This window comes from Temnothorax curvispinosus, unplaced genomic scaffold (assembly GCF_003070985.1).
Source record: "Temnothorax curvispinosus isolate PA1 unplaced genomic scaffold, ASM307098v1 QBEX01004313.1, whole genome shotgun sequence".
In the NCBI taxonomy this organism is placed as follows: domain Eukaryota; kingdom Metazoa; phylum Arthropoda; class Insecta; order Hymenoptera; family Formicidae; genus Temnothorax; species Temnothorax curvispinosus.
The window spans coordinates 16,235-36,654 of NW_020214093.1; the positions used below are offsets into that span (position 1 = coordinate 16,235).

General features: G+C 44.2%; 1 long non-coding RNA gene across 1 annotated transcript in view; it reads right to left on the minus strand.

Annotated features, from left to right (window-relative positions):
- LOC112453412 overlaps nucleotides 1–2,286 on the minus strand; it is a 5,290-nt gene extending 3,004 nt beyond the window's left edge. Inside the window, exons 1-2 of the long non-coding RNA XR_003040610.1 lie at nucleotides 2,178–2,286; nucleotides 1,921–1,923 (exon numbers count right to left, since the gene is read on the minus strand). This is a non-coding gene — a long non-coding RNA (uncharacterized LOC112453412). The remainder of the gene's footprint in view (nucleotides 1–1,920; nucleotides 1,924–2,177) is intronic.
- Between the last annotated feature and the right edge of the window lie 18,134 nt (nucleotides 2,287–20,420).

Sequence of the window (20,420 nt, forward strand, 5' to 3'; positions counted from 1 at the left end):
ACCGGGGAGTCACAAAAGAGGTGACCAGCGAAAGAGCGGCGCGATACTCTCACCGGATCGCAAGATAGCGCGTCAGAGTCACAAGGTGGTGGAACCGTGCGTGCCGCGAGAATAATAGCGACGCGGTCCGAACCGGGGAGTCACGAAATAGGTGACCAGCGAAAGAGCGGCGCGATACGCTCACCGGATCGTGAGTTAGCGCGACAGGGTACCGAGGTAGTAGAACCGTGCATGCCGCAGAGAATTTAGCGACGTGATCCAAACCGCGAGATCAAAAAATAGATGACCGGCCAAAGAGCGACGCGATCCGGCCACCAGGAGGCCAGTTAGACAACCAAGCGTCATCCGCGGGGAAAACCCAGCGGGTCACCCTCAGCGGGACATGGGACACCCGAAGAACAGGTCGCCGCCAAAATCCGGTCACCCGGACGCGAGATACGGCAACATGTCGCTCAAACTCGATACCCGGACGTCGTCCACAGGGACTGAGTCCGGAATCGGGTTAGTAGGGACCACGAAAGCGAGACCCGGGGGTCGCCGTCAACGGCGGACGTCGCGATCGCGACCTAGACATTTTCCTCGAGAAGTTGACCCGGGGTCACCTAAAGTGAGGTAAAAGAAGACGTGCGCACGGGTCGGCGCCGTCGTAGGGTAAAAATTACGAGTGGTGGAAAACCACTGTCCGGGGATCGATTCAGGGCGTCGCGTACATGGTACTACCAGTGGAAATTTCCACCGCGCACATCTGGTACTGCCAGAAGTTGTCAACACCTATTGTAACTGCGTAGCGGCGAACATCTGGCGCACACCTGGAGATCCGAAAGTCGTAAACACCTATTGTTAACGCGGAAAACGGAAAATTACCGCGAGGAGAAAGCGGCCGAGACCCCATGGTGGGGGTAAAACTTCGGAGGTAGGGAGCCCGAGAGAGGAATATTCCTCGAGGCAGTCTGTCGTGGGCGCTCGTTGGTATAACTTTTGTCTCGCGCGTATATCTCGGCGTGTCGTTCGAATTATCGCGATTACGTATCGAATTACGAATTTAACGTACCACAGCGTCCGAAACAAACGGCAACGCCCGCAAAACGCGTTACTTGTCGCCGATACGAAAGGCGAAAGGTTTTGACGTACCGTAAACGAAAACTTCGCACTTTGCGAGACGTGCGACCGCCATCTTGTGCGGGAACAACAATTGTGAACAACCATCTGTGTGAAACGACAATCATGAATAAATGGAAGAATCATTTGTGATAATAAATACGTAGTTATCGATTTCTTACCTTCTACTTACCTGATCAAGCGGAGTGTCGCGCCATCTTGCGAAGGAGCCCATCCGGATCGTAAATTATCATCGGGCCTGTTTCGGAGAAGGTCATAGATGAGGACCCCGTGGCGGAAATCTAAAAAGAAACAGCATTAATTATAGTTCTGGCGACAGTTCTCAGAGTGACGCGGTATTTTCTATACGCGGTGATCCGGGACGGCGGTGACAGCGGTGATCCATGACATCGGCGATGGTGATGAGGACCGTGTAGCGAAAACCTGAAAATAAAAGAGAATTAGTTAGTTATTTGAACTTTTGATGTTGGGACTTAGCCGATCAAGCGGGTGTCGCGCCTTCTTGGCTCTACGTTGACACAGCCTGATGATTGATAGCGCATATCCGAGGGGAGACGACGCAGATGAAAACCCCGTGGCGGGAATCTAAAAAATAGAAAGGATTAGGGAATTATTGAACACGTACTTACCTGATCAAGCGGGTGTCGCTCAATCTCCGAACCTGGGCGACTTTGGGAGGCAATTGTTATCAAGTCCCTGATAACAGGCGATGGTGAAGAGGACCCCGTGGCGGGATTCTGAAAATTGAATTATTTAAACAAATTGAGGAACCATATAGTCGTTCACGTTAAAGATACTTACCTTCTCGGTAGAAATAGGGCAAACCGAGTGGCAACCGATGACTTATAGGACAAATTAGCGTCCCTCGTAGCCCGATTATGTATCGTTCGGTTACAACCTAACCTTATATTTATCATATCTAATCTTATTAACAATAAGAAAAAATTCTCAAGACAAATTGTACTTTCTACAATATAATAATATTAGTCAAATAAAAAAAGCCTTTGATGTTTTATTATAAATATTATATATTATTAAATATATCAGATTTTTTTAACTTTGAAAATTTGTGTATTAGGGGATACTCAAAAAGATCCTGATTATTGCCTTATCAGGCTTGCCTGATTATATACAACCAGGCATGCTTGATATGGCACCAGTCAGGACCTGATCTGGCATGCCGTAGTCAGGCATGCCTCATTTATACCTGATCAGGGCCGTACATGACAACAGGCACGCCTGAATAAATTTCTACTCGGGAACGGCGACATAACAGCGGGCGGCGAGCCGCACGGGCGAGCGCAAACGGCGATGTGACAGCGGGCGGCGAGCCGCGCGAGCCGCGCGAGCCCGACGATCGCGGCGGAACACACGACAAAATCGACTCGAAATCGACTCTATTCAATATATTAGAACATTTCTTATAAAATATTTAATTAACAATTGTTATGTCCGAACGGGGAGATGGATGCGGGAAGTGAGAGACACTCGATACACACTTTTCCACAAAGTCCTATTTATTTCGTGGTATGACAATTTGGTACTTCGCTTCGTCGAGCGTGTGCCTCGCACGGCAGCCGGGGGAGAAATGTCGCTTCGCGGAGCAAACGATAAGGAGTCGGTAATAACTCGTTCGCGGTTACCGCCGCTACATCTCCTCTCTCTCTAAATATTGCTTCGAGTTTCGTTTCTCTTTTTATTTATTTGTTATCCCCGTGATACTGTCGGCTTACTCTTACTCATTTTGTAAATGGAACGAACTAAATAACATTTTTATAAGTAATAACAAAAAAAAGAAACAATATATATATATATATATATATATATATGTGTGTGTGTGTGTGTGTGTGTGTGTAAATTCCTCATATAAGGTAACCAAAGGGGAAAACGAGAGCGAAGAAAAAAAAGTAACTAAAGAGGAGAGAAAAAAAAATTAACTAAAGATATCATTGCCACCTTTGACTAGAGAGGATACGGCCTTAGAAGCGTTCAGGCATAATCCCACGGATGGTAGCTTCGCACCACCGGCCGCTCGACCGAGTGCGTGAACCAAATGTCCGAACCTGTGGTTCCTCTCGTATTGAGCAGGATTACTATCGCAATGACTGGTCATCAATAGGGTAAAACTAACCTGTCTCACGACGGTCTAAGTCTAGTGTCGCGGTGATCTGGGGCAACGGGTAGGCGTCCTTTTCGGTCACGTCGTTCACCCGGCGGAAATCGATGCAGAATCGCGGTTTGCCGTCCTTCTTTCGCACAATGACGACCGGCGAGCTCCAGGCGATGTGCGAAAGCTCGATGACCCCGTCACGGAGCATTTTGTCAACCTCGGCGTCGATGATAGCTTGCATCGCTGGGTTACGCGGCCGATATCGTTGTTTAATCGGACGGTCCGTCTTTACGCGGATAACGTGCTCGGCACGGTCGGTGGGGCCCCGCACGACTTCGAATTGCAATAGTTTGTCGGCCAAAAAACGGCGGAGGCGTTCGTCCTCCGGTGGCGCGTTTCCCTTGGACAGGTGCTCTACGGCGGCGGTCCGCGTTTCCGTGCTCGGCGCGGTCGGGAACGGTATGGCGAAGTCTACTTTCATCCATAATTCGACGCCGAGGAGTAGGTCGTACTCGAGCATCGGCATAATTTGAAATTGATGCCAGAACATCCTCCCTTGTACAGTAATTGGAAACGTTATCAAGCCCGGAACGGCGGTGCTTGACCCGTCGGCGAGGTACACGCGCCCGTCGACCGGTTGGATCGGAAAGTCACGGGCGAGCCTCTCGGCGGTGCGCGCGTTCACGAACGATGCCTCGGATCCGGTATCTAGTAAGGCGTCGACTGGCTGTTTTGCCACCACGACGGTTAGGAACGGGCGCGGTTTGTATGTTATTCGGAGGACCGGGGGACGGCCGCTTCTTCCCCGGTCCGGGCGGCATTTCCTGGCGGCGGGTGGCAATCTTTGGTGAAGACGCCATCCCGGCCGCACTGCGAGCAAAACCGGCGCGGCGGTCGTCGGCAATCAAAGCAGGTGTGACCCCGCTGCTTGCACCGCCAGCAGCATTCGCGACGGTCGTAAGCTGCGGCGGCGACCGCGGGTTTCGGCACGATGGCTTGGCGGGCGCACGTCTGTTCCTCGATGTGTTCGAATTCTTCCGCCAGGCGCAGAATGTCTTGGGTGCGGGTTACCATGTCGCGGCGAATGTACATCTGGTACCGCGGATGCATATTGTTGTACAACGCCTTGATCTGGTCGTCCTCCGCGAATCCGGTGGCCCGTCGCATCATCGTAAGCATTTCGGTTGCAAATTTCCGGTAGGGCTCGTCCAGTTTCTGCAAGCGTGTTTGTATCTCGCGGACTAGTGTGGCGCGATACCGGCGCGGCCGGTAATATTCGCGGAAGTCGGCGCAAAAGTCCCCCCACCCCTGCCAGTTGGGGCGGTTGTTCCTGCACCAGAGAAGCGCGTCGCCTCGGAGTAATTCGGGTAGCCCCATTAGTAATTGCGCCCCGGAATAATTATAGGCGTCTTTCAGTTCCTCGAGCCGCTCAAGGAAGGTCACCGGGTCTTTCCCGTCGAAATGGCACCCCCATTTACGTATCTGATTCATGACCTAGGCGGGTGTCTCATTGGTGCGATCATTCGCGGTCGGGCGGAAGGGTCCGAACGGTGTCGTCATTGCCGGCGGCGTGTGGAAAGGCAGGTTCAGCGATGGCGGTGGGCGCGTGTCGATCGCCGGTATGCGTAGGTTCTCGGACGGGTGCACGGAGATCGTGGGTGCAGCTGGCGTCGGGCTGCCTCTCGCGACGGTGGATGGCACCGTTTCCGGATGTTCGGTCACGTACGCGCTTAAGCGCTGGCGCAGCTCGTCGACCGAGCCGTCGGGGTCCAGTTCGAGCTTGTCGAGCTTTGCGATAAGCTGGCTTTTCGCCAATTTATATATCCAAAATCTAGGCATGCTATATCATTGATTACTGTCTCTTGGAACGGATCAAAACGGTCCCTGTTCGGGCGCCATGTAAAGGCCTAACTTTATCGTCGAACGCGGACTAGTTTGCCGGATCAGGAGTTCGACTAAAAGGCCCAGAGACAATAATCAGTTTAATTGTATACGTAATGATTTATTCAGTATTAGTCTACAAAACGATGTAAACGCGGTATTCGGTATAACACATCCGGAACGGGTGGAGTTAAACGATATGTTGCGGGACGCGGTATATTACAACGGCGGGATAGTGCAGGCGCACTCGGCGCGGTGCAGCGAGATAGCGAAAACGCGGTATTACAATAGTGTACGGAACGCGATATATTACAACGGCAGGATAGTGCTTGTGCACTCGGCGCGATGCAGCGAGATAGCGAAAACGCGGTATTACAGTAGATTACGGACTCGGTATATTACAACGGCAGGATAGTGCTTGTGCACTCGGCGCGATGCAGCGAGATAGCGAAAACGCGGTATTACAGTCGCTTCTAGCGCGCGTGGGACCGCGTAGTGCATAGCGGAGGATTTCCGGAGCCCCGGGGCGGCGGCAGCGAGAGCCTTCGTTGCGAGGCCAAGCATGCTCGACTCCACGTAACCGTGCCGTCGGGGTTGAGGTGATGGAGTGCGGGGACACCTGAGAGCACTCAGTCGAGACTCGGAGCTCCGAACCTCGTTGGTGTGTCGCCCTAGGATTCGTAGGATAGGCTTTCGTCCGGAATAGCGGAATGCTGGCGATCAGACAAAGTGACTTGCTTTTTTTTTTTTTCCGATGTCTACGTTACGGTACCCAGGAACTAGCCTACAACCCGCATATAGCATAAACATAAATAAATACAATAACAAGTAGATCTTGGAAGAACGTTTCGTTCCAGAGTGAAGCGTTTGGAAAAAACTTGCAAAAAAAACCATGTCAAGCAAATTTAGTAAGAGAAGAAGGGAGTAAGGGTGAAAGGGAATTAATATATCAAATAATACATTACATCTAATCATGTAAGAAATGCTTGGGCAATCTACATCTTATTCTCATAGGAACATCTCCAATGTCGTAGTTGCCAACGTCACGGATAAGCGGATTATCATGCTCCGGATTGTACGCTTTATTAACCATATCGGTAACAACCTCACTAACAGGCTGAATCTGAGCCTGAACATGAAGGTCAGCGACCCGCGTGCCCCGAGGCAAATCCAGAATAATTCAAAGAAATTTGTTTTGCAAAATTTGCAAGCGTTCAAAATAAGTTTTACCCACGGGGGCCCACACAGGAGCAGCGTAGAGCAAAACCGGTCTGGCACAAGTCTTATACAAAAGCAATTTATATTTTAATAAAAGATCGCTTCCCCTTGCAATAAGAGGGGAAAGCCTCTTCATAGCGCCATAAGCTTTAGAGGCTCTATCACTAACAGCAGGACCCCAGCGAAGACCCGTATCTATTTTTACTCCCAGGTATTTAACCACCCTGGACCATGGAACGTCAAAATTTCCCATCTTAATCAATGGAGGCAGCGGGAATACCTTGCGGGTAATAATAATCGCCTCAGTTTTCTCATTGTTGATGACCATCCTCCATTCCCGAAGGAATTGAACGATGGCATCAACGTGCTCCTGCAGCCTAAGGACAAGCAACGCCGGACACCACGATGACGTGTAAACGGCTGTGTCGTCCGCGTACACCGCCAAGCTGGTTTTAGGATTTCTAGGTATATCATTGATGAAGATGTTAAACAACACGGGTCCTAGGATGGAACCCTGCGGTTCCCCAATAGGGACATCAAAAACGGAAGACTGACCCCCCTCAAAGCAAATAAAAAAGGAACGATCCTGAAGATAAGAGCGTAAAATCTTAATAATAAATAAAGGCAAACTCAAAAGATTTAATTTATATAATAAAGCCTTATGCCAGACAGAGTCGAAGGCCTTCTGAATATCCAACAGCACTATGGCTGAACTACGTTTTTTGTTAATTTCCATTGCAAAAGCCTCCGTTACTCTGAGAAGCTGCTGAACAGTGGAATGTCGCGGTTTGAAGCCAAATTGTTCATTGATTATAATTTTATTTTTAGAAAGAAAAGAATAAATTTGAGTTAACAAAACCCTCTCATAGATTTTACTGAGCGCGCTTAATAGGCTAATTGGCCTATAATTTGCAGGAGAGGATTGAGATTTGCCAGGTTTAGGAAAGGCAAGGACTTTAGCCGTTTTCCAACAAGATGGAAAGTAACACAAGCGAAAAGAAGATAAAATTATGTAATAAATTTGCAGGATAATTTTAAAGGATGAGTTCTTAAGCATAGAGGTGGTAACTTTGTCAGAACCGGGAGCTTTATTGTTAGGGAAAGTTTTAATAATATCGTAGATTAAACGGGGAGTAATAAACTCAAGATTACAGTTAGGAGAGGAATCATCCAAACTATTGACTAATTCGTTAACCACAGCTTCATGAGGGGAAGTGAGTCCGTCAGCGTCCTGATAAATTTTATAAAAGTTTTAAGCCAGGAGCTGAGCTTTTTCACCAGGGTCGTAAGCAAACGCGCCGTTATCCAAGGAAAAGAGAGGCGCAGGAGTTTTATTTTTTTGGAGAGATTTGGTTAAACTCCATATACTATTATCACTAGTTTTGGCTCTCGATAATCGTTCAGACCACTTCTTGTTTTTAGCGTCACGTACCATATTATGAATAATGGATGTGAGAACATTGCGATATCGCTTAAACTTTTCTAGACCAAAACGTTGAAATTTATGACGATAGTAATTACGAAGCTTAATAAGTTTATTAAGATCCGCAGCCACTGTAGGATCATCAGTGATATAACTTAAATTATAGTCTAATAATTTAGAAGATTGCCTAGAAGTGCGACAAAGAAACTGCTGTAAATTATTTATACAAAAATTAATTTCAGATTCGTTAGATAAATTATAAGTTATTTTCCATTTCATAGTAGAAAATTTAAATTTTTTCCAGTTAACTTTATAAGATTTAAGAGATTTTCTCTCGATGGAGGAGTTATCAAGAGCCAGCATGATAGGAAAGTGATTGGAGGATAAGTCATTTAAAGTGAAACAGGAATAGTTATTGTTAACATTTTTAGCTATGGAAAAATCAATATTCGAAGAATATTTACATAGGGCTTTATGGGAATTGGTTGAACTGTGAATCAAATTAAAGTTGTTATTATTAATAAAGTTAAGCAGATGAATGCCTCTACTGTTGTTCGTAAAATTATTCCATGAACGATGCTTGGCATTAAAATCACCACCAAGCAATAGTTGATGGTGATCTTTAAAAACATCTGTGAGAAGATTAACATCAAATCTAACGCTGGGAGAGATGTACGTTACACCCAGAGTGAGATTTAGACCGGACAACAACCTGATCAGCAGCAGCTCACAACCATTCAGAACCGGAGCAGGCAGCGTATGAAAGCGCAACGAGTCGCTGACGATAATGGCCAAGCCCCCACCCTTAACACGCGGGGAATCTAAGCGCACAATTTTATAACCCGAGAAATTTAATTTGGTACTAGGATGCAGCCAAGTTTCCGTGACCATAGCAACATCGACATTGTTGGAGAGAAGAAAATGGTGGAATTCCGCGTTTTTATTATTTATGCTTGTGGCATTCCACGAGCAAATCTTAAGAGGCACTGTGAGCGGAGGCATTTCAAAGGCTCTCTGCCGCCTCAACAAACGCCTGTAATTTGCTAAGGCCATCAGAGCAGGTGGCCAACTTTTTGTTTAGATCTCTGATAACTGAGAGCATTGTAAAAATGTTCACTAATTGGCTAAGTTTCTTAATCTCAGAAACAAGGTCATTAAAATTGGCCACGTCTTCCGACGCATCAAGGCGTGCATTATTATTCAAAGCCTCAAGGTATGTTTTCGGAGGTAAATATTGAGTAGGTTTATTTATCTTAGGGGCAGTCGAGACATTTGAAAGCAAAGGAGCCGTTATATTGAGGAGGGGAAAAAAGCGTGCAAGTTTTTATTGTTAACATGCGGGTTGTTTGCCAGATCAGAGGGTCGATTCAAGGCCGTTCGCTTCTCGAGGAACTTCAAATATGACGGGCATTGAGAGTAACTAGCCGGATGATCCCCGGAGCAATTCGCACACTTGGCCGGTGAGTCCGAATCCTTCTTACAGCTTGAGGTTATGTGATTTTCGGCACATTTAACACAACGAGGCCTTTTAAAGCAATTCGTAGAGGTGTGGCCAAAGGCCTGACATCGGTAGCATTGTAATACGATTTTTCTATTAATGTATTTGTCCCAGTAGATCTTTGAGTAAAAAAGGAATCTGATTTTCCGCAATTGAGTCAGAGAAAATTTAGAACTCAGGTTAATTTTATAAGTAGCATACAGGCTATTCTCATCATTCAGCATCGTACAAGAGTTGATTTCTATTCCGAGCTTCTTTAATTCGTTTGTGATCGTGAGGTTAGGGATGTTAGGCAGACCCTTTAAGGTGACCGTGGTCGTTTTCTTCTCCGGCAGAGAGTAAGTGTGAAAAGAATATTTACTTGCGATTGCGAACTTCTTAAAAGCCGTGAAGTCGTCAATTTTGAGAAACTGGATTTTTACTTGATTTCCAAGGAATTTTACATGGAAATTCTCTCCGACATCCATCTTTAGTGAATCGATGAAAGCGCTGTAATTCGTTATCTTCGAAGCAAGATAAATAGGAGGAGGCTTCCTAGTTGTTTTAGGAATAGTATGAGTCTGATTCGTCTCATCGCTGGCTTGATGAACCTGCACACGATTACTTTTGGGGTCGGAGACATGCAGTCCCGAGCAGGACTCCCCGGCCTCGTCATTCAAATCAACCGCATCAGCCAAAGATTGAAAGCGATTAAAGGTAACAAATTTACCTAGAGTATTAGTGTTAGTATCCTTGATGCGAGGGAGCTTGTCAGTTCCTGAGGATGCAGTCAGCGCCTCAACGTCAAGTACCTTTCGCTTGAGCAAAGATTTCGTATGCAGCCTACCCTCCGAGTTGGAGGGGTGTCCAGGCGGGAAATCCAGATTCTTCTCCACACCGATGCAGAGGCAAAGAGCCACAGAGGTCGGGGAAGGCACCACCCGTACAGAAAAGTCTTGAAATGAGCACCAACTCAGATATCAGACGTGACGCAGCGAACCAGAGTATGCCCCACCGCAGCAAAAACCAAAAAGTGACTTGTTCTCACCGGAGCGTCAGTTTATATAGCGCTCGGCGCGGTGGGTTCGCTAGGAGGGAGGCCGATCGTCAGGCGAGTCGCGCTGTGGTGGGACGGCGCGACGTCGCGCGCTCGTCCTCGGTGAGGCTCGGCTCCCGTCGGCGTTCGTCGGGGGATACCGGTGCCGCGCTTGGCCCGCGCACACGGTGCATTTGATGTAATAAAAATGTGGGCGCACCGCGCCCTGATCTTCGCCCAACTGATCGTCAGTCGGGCGGCATCCGGCGGTTGCTGGCCGGGAACGATGCTTGGCAAACGGGGTGCATCGTTACAAAGAATATGCAACAAGTTTTCGCTACATATACTTTTTGCGGCACAAGAGTGACATGTACGAAAAATTTAAGGTGTTCGACAAGCTAGTGGAAAACAAGTTCGGAAGGCCGATGAGAGTTCTGAGGTCCGACAATGACAGAGAGTTTCGGAACAAGGCCATGAATAGTTATCTCGAGTCGAGAGGAATTCAGCAAAAGAGTACAGCACCATATACGCCGGAGCAAAACGGAAAAGCTGAACGAGACAACAGGACGATCATCGAAGCGGCGCGGCGGCGAGGACGATGATACATGCGAAGAGTCTCCCACTGTGGGCAGAGGCATCGAACACTGCGGATACTTACTCAATCGATCGGGATTATCGGGAACACGGGGCGAGTCAACGCCGTACAAGCTTTGGGTCGGCAAGAAACCGAATTTGAAGCATCTGCGTATTTTTGGATCTGAAGCGTACGTGCATGTACCGAAGCAGATGACAACGAAGTTCGACGTACGAGCGAAAAAGATGCTGCTTGTCGGGTACGATGGTGACTCGTCGAATTACCGTGTGTGGGACCCGGTGATAAAGAAAGTCATGGTATCACGTAACGTAGTGTTCAAAGAAAAGATCGGGAAAATAGCATTTCTAGTCGATAACGAGGAGAACGACGATATAATTCTGCCGAGAGTCGTAGAAGAGAAAGATCAACAAGGTGTCGAGGAAGAAAGGAGCAACGAGGACAGCGCGAAAGACGAGAACGTATTTTCACCGGCTGTCGACGGAGCAGCGGCGATGGAAGAAGAGCCAGTCGAGAGAGCGCAACCGGTCATCCAAGGGCAAAATCTACGAAAATGCTCAAGCTTCAGGCGACCTTCTCGCTACAAGTCAAACGTGGCGAAATACAAAGTGCCGTTGTCGTACAAGGAAGCAATGCGGAGCAGTAAAGCATCGCAGTGGATTGAACCAATCGGAGACAAGCTGAGGGCGCATCGAAAGAACGAGACGTGGTCACTGGTCGAGCGGAAACCTGGTATGAAGTTGATTGATTGGAAACGGATCTTTAGGCTAATGAAAGATCCAGAGGCCAACGTATATCGGTTCAAGGCGCGACTGTGTGCTCGGGGTTTTATGCAGCGGCAAGGAGTAGATTTTATGGAAACTTTCGCGCCAGTCGTGAGATATGATTTGCTGAGAGTGCTCCTCGCGATCGTTGCAGCAGAGGATCTCGAGTTGGCTTAATTCGACATTCAAACGGCGTTTTTACACGGGAAGCTGGAAGAAGAAATCTTCATGGAGATACCGGAGAATCTCAGCGTCGAAAATTTGCGAGGAAGTGCGAAGAAAAGTGTTGTGTGCCGCTTGGAAAAGTCCCTATATGGACTCAAGCAGGCGCCGAGGTGCTGGAATAAAAAGTTCAGTGCATTCTTGCGAGAATTCGAGTTCAAAGAAACCGAAGCCGATAGATTTTTGTCGGGAGTGTCGAAGGTTCAGTAGTTTACTTGGCATTATTCGTGGACGACGGGTTGATTGCAGCAAGTCCCACGAAATAATCGAGCGTGTGATTAAGCACCTGAGCAGTACGTTTGCGATCACTATCGGAGATTCGAGTATGTTTGTATGCAGATCGAGCGTGACAGAGAGAGAAAAATTATTTTCTTACATCAGAGTGCGTATGTGCGGCGAATGATCGAAAAGTTAGAAATGAGCGATGCTAAACCGATTGGAGTTCCGGCGGATCCGCATGTAGTGCTGAGCCGTTGTCGAGGGCGAGATAAAATCCGAGAATGTACCGTATCGTGAGGCGGTCGGCTCACTAATGTTTCTCGCGGTTGTTTCACGTCCAGACATAGCGTACGCGGTGAATTCCATAAGCAAATATTTAAATAGTCACAATGATGATCATTGGCGAGCGGTCAAGCGAATATTCGCGTATTTATCCGGTACGAGCAAGTTCGGGATCAAGTTTCGCGGCGGTGGAAACGAGCCGGAGTTAATCGGATATTCAGACGCCGATTACGCGGGTAATATAGAAACCAGAAGGTCTACGACGGGGTATCTTTTCGAGCTCGCGAACGGACCAGTTACTTGGCCAAGTCAGAGACAAAAGCTTGTAACATTGAGTACGACAGAGTCGGAATATGTTGCAGCTTCAGCGGCATCGAGAGAAGCAATTTGGCTACGAAAATTGTTAAGCAATATCGGATATCGACGTGCGAAACCAACCGTGATTTTCGTAGACAACCAAAGTGCAATCAAGCTGGTGAAAAATCCAGAATTCCACAAGCGCACGAAGCACATCGATATCCGCTACATTCGCGAAAAAGTCGATGCGAAAAAGATTGTGATAGAATATGTTCCTACTGCGCAACAGAAGGCTGATATCTTCACTAAGGCTTTGCCGAGGGAGCGTTTCAGGATGTTGTGTGCAAGTATGAGTGTGAACGAGTGTGCAACACGCTGAAACGGTGGAAGTGTTGGAGAGGTTTGACGCGTGTTGCCTCTAGTCGGTAAAAGCAAAGGACGAGTCTACCGGCACCTAGACGATTAGCCGTTGCGGTGAAGTCAAGTTTTTGTTTTGTTCTAGTTAGTTCTATGACAGCCCTTGTAAAGACGAGATCTCTCGTGCGCCGAATATAAATATATATAAATCGTTCACGTTAATAAGTCTCTTGATACGTGAAAAACCTGTCTTCTCCTCACAATTGAATCCTGCTTCAATATATATGTAAGTGATTTTGATGGAAAATTTAATGCTCTATACGAATCCGATAATAGTTTTTGCATATTTTTAAAATTTTCATGTTTTTGGAGTGACAAAAGTGAAAAACAAAGTTCGAGGCAAAATCGACACCACGCGCCGCCGTTTCATCGGCTTCCAATAACAAACGATGCTTGTCATACAATCATATGGCTCATGACAAATGTGTGTGCACGTCGAATTTACTTGCATAATTTTCAGACGTGAGTTTACATGAAAATAATTAAAAATTTAACAAGTTTTGTTTTCATTATTTCCAATGATTGTTTTATTTAATTCCGAATGTTTGTACTTTCCAAATACACGATAAACAATGTATCTTCAGTTTCAAACAATAAAAAATAAGTTCCAGATCAAGTTGTGTCGATCAGGCAAAGTGTCAAGTTTGCCCCGGCATTTTTCAATTTGAAAATTTATCTTCGCATCACTTTTCCTTTCCTGGGGGCAAAACTAAGCGATATACAACAAAACTTTCTTAAGCAATTTTTTACCTGAAGGAACACTCTTTAAATACTCTTTAAATGTGTATCATTGAATTTGCTTGAAAATTTTAATTAATTGTTGAAAATTGCCTGTGAAAAAATTGTGTCGAGTTTGCCCCGGTTTCCCCTATGTAATTAAAGTATATACTCACCGGTCGCAAAAGTATTTCCTGTTCTCATGTCTGTTGATTTGCGAGCTCACGAGGCGGGATAGATTTTTTATCCACGCGAAATGTCCCACGTTGTCGTCTCGCGGGTCCTGCACGTACAGCAGATTTAAGGTAAAATGCCCAATACTTGGACAGATTTTTTGAAAAAAAATTTTACCTCGTTATTTCAAAGCCAAAATATCGTAAATTTAATATTTTTTCGATTCCCACATATAATTTGCATATTTAAGAGACAATTTAAAAAAAAAATAGTTTAAATAGAGCTTTTAAACATTAATTAAACTTGATTTTAAAACGTGGTTATATACTGTAGTAGTTGGACAACCATTTATAGTTGACGTAGTACTTGGACACTTTAGAACCCATAAGTTGGACAATGTTCCAATACTTGGACACATTCGAACCTAATAGTTGTACAATACTTTAATACGGGATATCAATTAGGTAAATGAAGTTGATAATAATGATAAAATAATAGAAATAGAAGTGATAAATGCACATACATTCTAGTATTCATTTCTTTTTTAAATTTTATTATTTTAGTACAAAAATCAAATTAGATGCTGTATATATACATATAGATAATTAAAAAAGCTTACTCACCACTACATAGTTTTTTCAGCTTAAGCCAAGATTCATATAATGCCAGATATTTTACATCACCATTCCATTTGTTTTCTGATTCAGCTTGTTTGAAAGACTCTACGATATCCGGAGAAATAACATTTTTTTCAAACATAGCTAAAAGTTCTGTATTCTTTATGATACTGTCTTGATCTGAATTGTTGGTTGAATGTAGATTAATGCTTGCGTCTTTCTTCTTACTCTTCTTGCTTGAAACATTATAGTTAACTGCATCAGCGTTGAATGGATATAAGCCACAGGCTCTAAAACCATTTTTAACAGCGTCAGTGAGATCATACGATTCCAAGGCCATTTTTATAACTGGAGCAAACATATGTTTCTTAACATCAACAACATTATTGTCGATTCTCCATTGACGTAACACTTTTCTATAACAATCCTTCAGTGGATGGAAGACAGCAACATCTAATGGTTGTATGATGTGTGTGGCATTTGGATAGAGCACTACTAGTTCTATAAGATGCTCTTTGCAGAACTTAAGTAGTGGTAGCGTCATATGTGAGCTATGTCCGTCTACATATAAGATGAAACACGTAATTGTTCTCTTGTAGCCATTTGTAAAATACATTACTTATATAACTGTAAAAGCTTTCACCTGTCATCCAGCCACGTTCCGTGTTTCCTACTCCCCAGCCTCTTGGTATTTGGTCCAAAACATTCTTCTTTGGCGACGTTTTCAGATCAAATAAAATCATGGGAGGTGGCATTACTCCAGAAGCAGCAACAGTAAATAATATTGTTAAACTGGCTTTCTCGTTACCGGACACTATTTGATATGGAGCCTTAACACCTTTCTCTGTTATCACTTTGTTGTCCTTAGGAACAAGCATAAACGCAGACTCGTCCAAGTTGAATACTCGGTGTGGTTCTATATGCAGCAAGTTTTTTGTGTCAAGGTATTGATTGACTTTTGCAAACCAGTTTCGAAGGTCTACTTCAGTGACGGCTGCTCTGGTAGAAGTCAGATTTTGTGCTATTCTGGTACTCAGATTTGGATGTCTGTTCATAAAAGCTCGATACCAGTGTTGCCCAGGACGATTGTTCTTGAAAGAAGTCTTAGCTTTGTTATTATTGAAATATTTTTGTACGCAGTCAAGGAGTCTTGTTTTATTCACAGGAAAACCACTATCTGCACAGAACACTATCCAACTTGCAATTTCATTTTCTTCTTCCGCACTCAAGACAGTTTTTGGTCCCTTCCTACACTCAAGTGGTGAGTTATACTTTAATTTAAAAAAAAGAGTACTCTTTGGTACTCCAAAACTGTGAGCAGCTTGGCGGAGAGTCAGCCCTTCGCCCGTTGCATTGAGAGCAGCTTGAAGAGTTTCAACACTGTAATTTTTTTCACTTCTCTTCTTTTTAGCTACAGCTCTACGATACTGACCACTTGCACTCTTCTTCTTCTTTTTAGCAGTCTCTTTTACAGTTTTCTCATTAATTTTCTTCCTAGCCATCCTGACTACCAAATGCTTGCCAAGTCAAGTTCTGGATTTTGAGGTTATTTGGTACGAAGGTGCGAAATTTTTTTTCTTGATGTTTTTTTTCAGTTCGTAAGTAAATATTAAATATTCCACAACACTAATAGTTATTAGAGAACACTTTTTGTAAACATTTTTTACTAAAAATTGTACAAACAAAATCCCGGAGAAACGTGTCCAAGTACTGCATTGATATATCAGTGCCTATGATCTGAAGTTGGACACGAGCGTTGCGTGTGTCCAACTACTACAATTATCGAACGTATACTTGGACAGCTAATTTCCAAAGAAATAATTATTTTTGTAATATTATTATATTGGAAACATTGTTTAATAATATAAAAACTATCAGATAATATCACAACTTATATATATAAATGCATCGGACTTATTGTAACAGTATAAACACAATTAACAAAAATGTAAAAATACAAGAAAAATTATGTCGCTCTTATGGGGCTTAAGGTGAAATTTCAAATTGATCATTTTTATTCAATTTTTTGAAATAAGTAATAATAAAAATTATATGTTATTCAAAAAAGTGTTCGCAATACTAATCTATTTTATTTTTCAATTGAATATTTTTTATTTTACCATAAAAGTAGGTTTTTGAGTGTCCAAGTATAGGTCTAAAATTTCATTTTGTCCAAGTATTGGGCATTTTACCTTATGTGTTTGTCCATCTTCCGGTCGGTAAGCCGTATCGGGAGAACGCTTAGCGTCTTCTGTCTCTCGACAGTATATACGTTGATGGAGATGTCGCTGAGATTTTCAAACTTTTTAATCTGTTCAAAGTCATTGGAAACTCAATGTTTTGGACATTTAGTACTGTTGTATAATGAGGGTATGATGAGAATTCCCGATATGTATGATCCTTGACAGGATACAGCGCGGCGGCCACTGACAACGCGAAGCACGCATTATCCATAGTTAATTCCACGCATATTCCACGTTAATCACCTTTCTTCATTTTAATTTCTTGCGGTAAATTGATGTAACACCCCGCAATGGATTATATTTGTTTATGTTAACAGTCAAATTCAGTATACGCGACAACGCCCACCCGCTGTTGCGTTTCTGAAACTCTTCGAGGGACGATAAAGTAGACTCGATAACGTGTCGCTCGTACCACTCGCGCGAATTTGACGTACGAAAAAGTTCGCAGTTTCTCGTGTTGACACTTTTATTCGCACGTTTGTCACCCGTCACAAACTCGCCGTTGAACACAGTGTTTATCTTTACACTTTCGTGTCTTTGCATGACGTTCCACACACGATCAAGCACGATGTCTCTAGCATCTTCAAGAAATTGTCGCGATTCGATGTGATTGGTATTTATTATCGCACCGATCAATATACGGCTTTCAAACGCGGTATCGATCTCTCGCCAAACAAGTTTTTCCGCGTTATTGTCACCGCTACTAGTGCCCGCCGCGTACTCACCACCGATATGTATGAAATGTCTTTGTAATCGAGTCTTCGCACCATTGAGTCGCACGATTCTTGCCACTAAAGATTGTCTGTGTCCGATTGAGAGCCGCGGACGCTTGGCACGACAGGATTCTTCGAGCTGCTCAATAAACTCCTCGCATCGTTGTGCGCATGCAAAATATTCGCCAAGGTAGCGATTTGGTTAGATCGTTCCAACAGGTCGCGTTCCGTTTCCTCGAATTGTTCCATGGTTTTTAATACTGTCTTTTTTCACACATTATTTTTAAATCACGTCACAATCTTTGAAGGAGCACTTGCACGCGAATTGATAACACCGTAAGCAATGCTGTTCGCAATGTTGAACGTGATTGTGCATGCATGTAAACGAATAATGATTGAAGTAGGGGTCATCTTTGTAAGTAAGTCGCCAAAGAGCATCATCAATAGCATCAATATCGTTACAATTATCAATAGGATCAATATAATCATTATCATCAATATAGTAATTAGAAGCATTTTCAAGCTTAATCGGTATAAGAGGGTCGAATCGGCCAGAGTTCGAAAGATCCAGGTTGTTCGTCACCAATTCGACGTACTTTCCAATACTTGTGCGAATCTGAATGTACAGAGCTTGACAGTCAGACTTGATCTTCCGAATAATTTCAATCGCCCAATAGTGATAGTCCCAATAGTCCTGTTTAATGTAATATGGCCAAACATCGGCCAAGCGAGCTGCACGTGATTCTTCCTCGCCAACGCAATCGTCCCGCAGCCGTCGATACACTTTCTGTCTTACATTAGACGTTCAGTCACAAAGAGGCTCGGTATCGATAACGATTCCTTGTCTGACGATGCGTTCACTGGTTCCGCGTATACCGAGTTCGCGATCGCGAAGAAACTGCACCGGCGATATTCGTTGCACATCCGTCAATCTTTCTTCTCGCACATCTCCATTGTCCTTCAAAGCATCGGTGATATCGTTTATTACATAGTCATCATAGTATATATGATCCCTAGAGTCTATAGGATAGTCGTCACTTATCCATGGCCATTCCATGTTGCGCACATTATATAATGTCCCACTCGCGATAATGTTTTTTTATCACTTCGTGCAAATTGGACACATATTGCACGGCAATATTTGGTATAATGGAGTTCTACAACTTTTGCAGGTTCGGCCTTTTATTACGTTGTACAACTCGGTTATATGCTTTCGAACAGCATATATGTGCTCAAATCCAGTGTCTGCTGAAGCGATCATACACGAAGCACACGATATATGAACCGTCAATATAATAGAAATAAATGGCACAACACTTCATACGTCCATTTAGCGCTAAAATTTCCAGACGCGACACTATTTTATTGATAACTTCTTTACGGTTATTATCTTCATTGCTGTTATAATTGCTGTCCGATGACAACGGGCGATCTTTGTCGGATGAATCTACATCCATTATTGTCCCAAAATTATTGTCCATCTCCATTTTTTTGCTTACTGTTTGGAAAAAAATTTTTCCTTTATACTGACCACTTGATACAAAAAAACTTCAGCCCCGAGTATGAACTCTTAAGAGCCGCCCACTCGCGATGTTTTTCTTATTGTGTGCAAATCAGGCACATATTACACGAAAATATCATATATAATGCTTCACGACAATTTGAACAAAATCGGCCATGCATCGTATCGTGTAACTCAATGAAGTGTTTTCGGACAACGTACATGTGCCTAATATTAGTGTCCGATAGAGCAATCATGCACGAAGCACATAGTGCAAGTGCACCACCCGTTGAAAAATAAAAGTATATTACGCACTGTTTTGTACGTAAATTTAGTGCAACAATTTCTGAACGCGACACTATTTTATCGATAACTTCTTTATGATCATCGTCTTTATCGCTGAAATAATCACTGTCGTCCGATAACGCGCGATCCTCGTCGGAAAAAAGCTACATCCATATCGAATTGTCATTTTTTTTATCGTAAAAAATATTCTTCTTGAATACTTGGCACAGAAATGCAAAACAACCGCTATACTTTTTTCAATCGATATACCGACGCGTAGACTTTCAAATCACAGACTGTGATTTTGACTCGCTTCATTCTTCCTTATATACTTTTTCTATTGCCTTTCCCTCTTGTTCCAACTAGAGCATCGCGTATTGTTTCTTCTGTTTTAGTGCATAGTGTATACACTGCAGAGAAACAATATCTCCCATAGAAATTGAGTCGCGTTGCTGCGCTTATGCTGTCTAGTGTTTATAAAATCTAGCAGCCTGTCATCGGCGCTCGCCTTTGTAACACGCAACGCCATAACCGAATATGCCGCGAAACCCCAATAAGCGGCTTTTCCTAGAAAGAAAAATAAAGAGGAGACCGCGCGACGGTTGAATCGTCTAAAATTTTTGGTCAAGTATCTACGTCGACCATCAATCCTCGCATCTGCAGTGCGAGATGATATTCGTTTATAAATTCTGTCATCGACGTTCGTCGATACCCTAATGCCCCCTCCTTCCGCGCTTGATGACTTTTTCTAGAAAGAAAAATGAAAAGAATATCTGCGTTATGCTAGTTGCAGGTCATAAATTATAGCTGCCCGTCATAGGCGCTCGCATCTGAAGTGTGAAGTGATATCTGTTTATAAATACTATCGACCGAACATCGACGCGAAATGACATTTGTTTATAGAACATGTCCCGACGCGCTCGCCGAAACCTTGATAAACCCCTCTTCCCCAGCCTCCCCCAGCCCCGCTTTCCCCTCGGAGCACCTGGCCTCGGGCTGGCCCCCTTTCCTACTCGGTGGCCAGCAGGCCTTGCGATCATCGCAGTGCTACACGGCCATGAGTGTGCTGGCAATCGCTGGTTTTGGAGTGGCATCATGCAGCAGCGAATGATA